This window comes from Benincasa hispida, chromosome 6 (genome assembly GCF_027475165.1).
Source record: "Benincasa hispida cultivar pf3 chromosome 6, pf3_genome.v1.1, whole genome shotgun sequence".
NCBI lineage: Eukaryota > Viridiplantae > Streptophyta > Magnoliopsida > Cucurbitales > Cucurbitaceae > Benincasa > Benincasa hispida.
Window position 1 is genome coordinate 12,450,962 of NC_143483.1, and position 6,751 is coordinate 12,457,712.

Here is a 6,751-nt window from a genome sequence, read left to right on the forward strand (position 1 = left end):
CTACACAATTGAAATAGTTTTACAAGATAAAAAGTATTAATAATAAAATTCTCTAACTGTTTGAAGCCTATTTTAGTAATGAAAGACATTTTCTTCGATTATGACCTAACTGATTATAGAACCCACATCGTAGTCGAGTGCTTGGTTCTGACCAATCCATCTCGTTATGGTAACGTGAACTCTTTGGTCTATCAGGTTTTCTCAACAATGATGGATCAACATGTAAGACGAGCATATTAGGATGCATGATCCAGTAATCTTCATGCAGTACAGGTTGAAATTGAGAAGAGTAACATCCAGCATATGTTGACAATTTATAATAGTCCTCAATAAAATCTTCGTAGTTCATGTTAAAATGTGAGCATACTATCATAAAATGCGAGCATGGAATGTCAAACGCTTGCCACTTGTTACATGAGCAGTATCGCTCGGACCGTTTAGCCTCAATATTTGAACATTTCCTCCTTTAGCATTGAGGTTGTGACGTCCGGTCTTCACATGAAACACATCTTTATATCGATCGTATGACTGTACTTCGTGTTTACTAGATCTTGCAGCACATTTATTAATTTTTTTCATATGCATACTTCAATTTTTACTTCACTTAATATTATAAATATGTTTGAAACAAATTGTTAATAACATATATAAAATAATATAATCGGGTGTATTTATCTTGACGCTCCAAAGCAGCTCTTATTTCTTCTATTCTTTTTTCGAAATAATTTACGCACTTGAAGAATGTTATTTGAGCAAGATCATTTATTGGCAACTTCGAGCTCCTTTGAAAACGTCATTTATGCACTTTGATAGATTTGTCATCATCCACTCATATCTGAACCTTCCATCATGTGCTTGAGTCCATTGCTCTATACCAATGTTGTAAAAAAAAAAAACTCTTCAATGGCTTTGTTAAACTTTCAAATTTGAAATTGACACTCGGCACGATAAACATAATTTTTTAATGTATTAATTTTGTATTTTTTTTTTATTGAAGTTGCTGACGATATGTCATAAGTAGAAACGATGGTGACATTTTGGTCCCGTCCAACCATTTATTGGATTGTTCACTGCTAAGATGATGCCAATATGTCGATCTAAAATTAAACATACCTCTTTGTGTGTTACAATTTCTCTCAAGTGTTTCAGGAACCATCCCCATGAGTCTGTAGACTCCTCATCTACAACGACAAATGTAAGTGGAAGAAGACGACCATTTGAATCAACTGATGTAGCAATCTGTAACTTTCGTCGATATTTTCCATACAAGTGGGTACCATCAATCTGAATTATCGGCCAATATTTATTAAAAGCTTCTATACAAGGACCAGATGCCCAAAATAAAGAAGTTAGAATAACATGACCTTTAGTAAGCGTTTCTTTCACTCTCCACTCTATACGTGTTCCGGGATTGGTCTGCTTAAGCATATACAACCACTTGAGTAACAATTTGTATGACTCATCCCAGTCACCGAACACTTTAGCCAACACTTTTCTTTTGCCCTTCTACACCCTATGGTAAGGAACATGATATCCAAATGCTCTAAATCGGGAATGACATCACGATTGAGAATATCAAGTTCATAGCTTGTTCATTTGGAATAGGGAATGACATAAACCTTACTGATGCTTCTAGATTAGTATATCTACATATTATTTCTAACTGATTTGTTCTCATATCTACACTAAGTGACATTCAAATCATTTCAATGAATTGTTCAAATACAATTCTACTATTCACATTTATATTAAAACCCTCACATGGTGGTTAGTCATAATCAACTCCATCAATACCATCAATCATATTACCATTTGTAAAAACATAAATCCCAAACATTTGTCCACCATTTTCTAAAAAGAAAAAAAAGACAAACAATACATTACTAATTGTTTTACTAATTATCAAACTTAAACAAAAACAAATCACATTAAAAAAATCACAATAAGAAATATATATAAGAAAGATAAGAAATATATTAAAAAAATCACAATAAAAATCACAATAAGGTAATCATAACAATAAGGTAAACTTTATAAAACTATTTTTTTAAGCTATAAACATCAACTTTTTAAACATAATAATAAGGTAAACTTTTTAAAACTATTATTTCAAAGTTAATACTAAAAAAATCAAATATCATAAGAAACATATTAAAAAAAAAATCACAACAATTATGTATTAAACTAAAAATATTAAACTATAAACATTAACTTTTTAAACATAACAATAAACTATACTTAAATACAAACAAAAATAAAATACTATAAATATTATAAATTATTAAAAAAAACTTTAAATAGCAAACTTAAATACTAAAACAATCGAATATTATAAAAATATATATTAAATAACAAAAAAAAAATACTTTTGTATTAAATAACAAAAATAACTTCTAAACTTTTTAAAATGCACTAATACTAACAAAATCTAATATTATTTAAAATCCATAAAAAAAACATTAACATGGTAGGTCTAACATAATATAAATAAGATTAGTAAAATATATAGAGAAAAAACTACTAACATCAATATATAAATATTATTGAATTCAACAACTACTAAAAAATTAACATGATAGATCTACTAAATATAAAAAAAATAGTAATAAATAAAAAGTGAACTCACAAATTCAATAGCGGTTTTACTTTTTTCCCTCAAAGTGACAATGGTCCCTTTTTTCTTTGCTATTTATTATCCGCCAATAAAAACTACGAAAAAGTAAAATATTATGAGAATATGGATCTATAACTTATTTTTAATTGTTTTTAAGAAATATTAGAAATTTTGTTGAGTGAACGTTATCTATTTTCTGTTCTTTGTTTCCCAAATAGCAACAAAAACTATAAAAAGAGTATGAGAATAGGAACAAAATTTACGATTATTTAAAAAAAATTGAAATTTTGTATAGTAAATGTGCAAACCACACAATTTGATAGACGAATGTGGGGAAGAAGAAGATTTAGAACTAGAAAGATAGTGATCTTTTATAAGTTTTCGAAAGAGAAGAGAAACCGGCAGAGAGAAATTTTTTTAAAAGTTTTCGAAGGAGAAGAAGATGGGCAGCACAACGAAGGCAAAGAGCAATGGAAGGTAGAGGGAAATTGTGATTTGAGAAGCTAAACGTGGGATATAAAAGGTTGTAGGTCGAGTTTTAAAAACTTGACCCACGGATTAACATGCATGCCAGCCTAAGCGTTGAGAATTAAAGGGTGGAAGATTAAAGGCGAGTACTGGGAAGATTAAAAGCGTCTAATGCCAGACGACTCGCTTGACGATGGGATGATTCGACTGATGGGACGATTCTGTGTGTCGAGTATTGAAAACTTGACATGCCAAAAGCAGAAGATTGTCGAGAGTTGAACCCTCGACATGTACTTTAATTAGGTCGAGGGTTGAACCCTCGACTTGTGCTTTAATTATTTTTAGGTTGAGGGTTCAACCCTTGACATAATTTTTTAACTTTTTTTTTTCAGTTCGAAATCTTAAAAACAACCACAAATCTCTAAATACTTCAAAAACAACTTTATTTCACTAAATAGTTTTTCAAACCACAATAATTAAATAAAACATCAGTCATGAGCCAAACTGGATTTGAAAATGTTTTTTTTAATCATTTTTTAATAACAATATTTTTACTGAAAAAACAATCTCAAGAAGTACTATATTGCGAATTGCATTGCCCGTTACTTTTTTTTTTAATTTGTTTTATTCTTCTAATTCGAAAATTTAGGGAGAAGTTAGTTTCTAATTTCCCTTGATTCATGATGTAATTAAATGTAAGTTCGAAGTATCAATGTCAATGAAAATATCGATATTAATAGAAATTACAGAAAATTTAATAACAATTGATAAAAATCGTTACAATTAGTTAATGAAATTTTGATTGTAGTTGAATTAGATTATAATTGACTATTTTTAATTATCATTTTTATAAAGTTAGACAAATAGTTGTATATTGTAAAATATCTGTGTAAATGTCGATGTGAGAACATATTTTTTTTTTAAAAAAGAAAAAAATAATTTCAAAATAATATAAAATATTGGAAATTAATTAGAAAATTAAAGGACGTGAAATATATGCATATAAAATAATTGTAAATTGTTTATTATAAAATGAAATGGGTACAAAAATGAAAAATCATAGCATAAAACTAACCTAAACTAAGAAAAACCATAACATTAAACATAAGAGAGATAAAAAAAAAAACATAACGTTAGACATAACACAACATAGTGAAAAAGAAAGAAGAAAAAGAAAACTCTACAAATAGATAGAACTCAAGAGAAAATAAGAGAAATATTAGAGAATTCCTATTATTTTAAGTTTGAGGTGAAATAATGTAAAAAATCAATTAAAATATTTGAATGAAAAATATGCGATTTCTTTAAAATAAAGATTGTCAATAGTAGAAGAGGAAAAAAACTTTTCTTGTACTTTTCTTGAACTAGCATAACTAATTATTAAAAAAAATTCTCGTCCAAATTTTGAGAAATGGGGAGAAAATCAAAACTTCCCTTTACCAAAATTTTGCCAGATTTCGACCGAAATTTTCAACTATGGTTAAATGATATTTTGTTTAATTTTTCTTTGCATTTATGATGTTTTTGTTTTTAAAGTACTACATTGCCAACATTGCCAACTGTGTTACATACACAATGAGTTCATTTTAATCAGTGATGTGACATTAAAAGAAATGTTTTAAATATAGATTTGAAAATTTTGGTAATATGACAAAATCACAACTATATCGGTTACCAAATATGTTTGCAAACGCATATAAATTGCTTAGCCGAACTCATGAAAAATGTGGAGTTTTCTATAAAACAATTCACTTAATAAAATTATTAATTTTTAAAATTTAATTTAGAAACTATCTAATACAAAATTGCCGACTTATCATATTAATTCACTTTAAAGTCGTTTCTTTCGTGGAAGTCCAATATATTTATGGAGGAACATTTGAATTATTGTGTTAGTTGTAAGATGTTCAAACATCATGAAATTTTCGGACATCTTAATATGCTCTTATGGAGGGTATTTCAAGAGTTTTGGATGCTCTCCTAAAACTTACCATTTTTTTCATAAATATAAATCTTATTCTTCCTTATTTTTATTTTATAATTAAAATAAATATGTGTACTATGCATTTCAATCTTTTAGATTATACTGCAATTGAATTTAATATTTATTTTATAAATATGTTAAATTAGTATATTATTTTATTGAGAAAAAAAATTAATAAAACAATAAATTAATAAATTAATAAAATAATAAAATTATATTAATTTAAAAAGAAATTTAAATTAAGAACAAATATGTTATATAAGTTTAAATTATATTAAATTAATTATAAATTAATGGGTAGTCGTAGGACATTATTGAAATATTATGTAAATTTAAGATAGTTTTTAGTAGAAATCTAACAAAACAAATATATTTATCCAAGTATTTCTACAAAATAAATATAGTTATCTAAGAATATCAAATATCTATAATTACAAACATCTAAAGATTTCAGTTACCTACCTTTAAAAAAATAAATAACCCCTAACAAGTGATGGTGAATTTTTTTTTTATTTTATAAAAGGTGTTTAAACTCATTTAAATTTGGTGATATAACACAATCACAAACGCAACTATCATGAAATATATTTTGAAAAAAATACTTTTCAAAGTGCTTAGAAAAAGAAAAAGAAGAAAAAAGAAAGAAGAAGAAAAAATATTTATGTTGTTTCTAGACAATATTTTGAGTGAGAGTAAGGAATTATGAAATCGAGTTGTGAACTTTTGGATTTATAATATAAATGGTTGATAAGATATAAAATTGACGTTTTTTAGTAGTGGGACCCATAAACTCCTTCAGCCAAATAAGGAGTAGAATTCACAACTCGTACTTTCGACCGGACAAATATACTCTTTAAAATCTAAAAGATATTGTCAAATTTTACACTACATATAGTTAAGGAAAAAAATAGCCCACTTTATTTTATTTTTTGAACCCACTTTTATAGAAGAAAATAGACGTATTGAGTGGTGTAAAGTAGAGTTATTAACTTCACTTTGGAGTTTTTAAACTCGTTGTGGACTACATGACTTCACTTATTAAGATTAATCTCATAACTTATTAACTCTGATATATTCCACGATTATTCTTTACCCTAAATTATCCAAAATTCATAAAGAGAAAATCACAGCCACATTTGATGAAACATGTTCAATAATAGGTCTAGAAGTGCTTAGCCCAAAACAACAACAATTTAGAAAAACTTTCTTTTAATTAACATTTTCATAATACAAAGTTTTTTTTTTTTGGAATATCAAGTACAAGGTAAGAAGCCAACTTCAATAATTGAAAAAAGCTATTTTATTTATAATTAAGAAAAAGAAAATACAAAATTTGGTAATATGACATAATCACATTAAAAAAAAAAAAGACCCAAAAGAAAGAGAAAAAAACCCAGTTGAAATTCCTCTTCAATTACAAAACCCCATCTTCTCCATTCCATTTATTAAACATAAAGAGAGATGAAGAAGAAAGGTTTAAGGTTGAGTTGCAGAGATTGGAGTGGATTTGTCATTTTTCTTCTGATTCTGATTCAGATCTTCACAATCAGCTCTTCCTTATGTTTCGGCGATGAAGAGATGGAGAGAAGAAGCTTAGAAAGAAAAGGAATGGTTAATTCAATGACGGTCTCTGTTTCTGAAAGAGGAAGAACCGCCATTGAAGAGCCCAAGAAAGCTGTGGAACA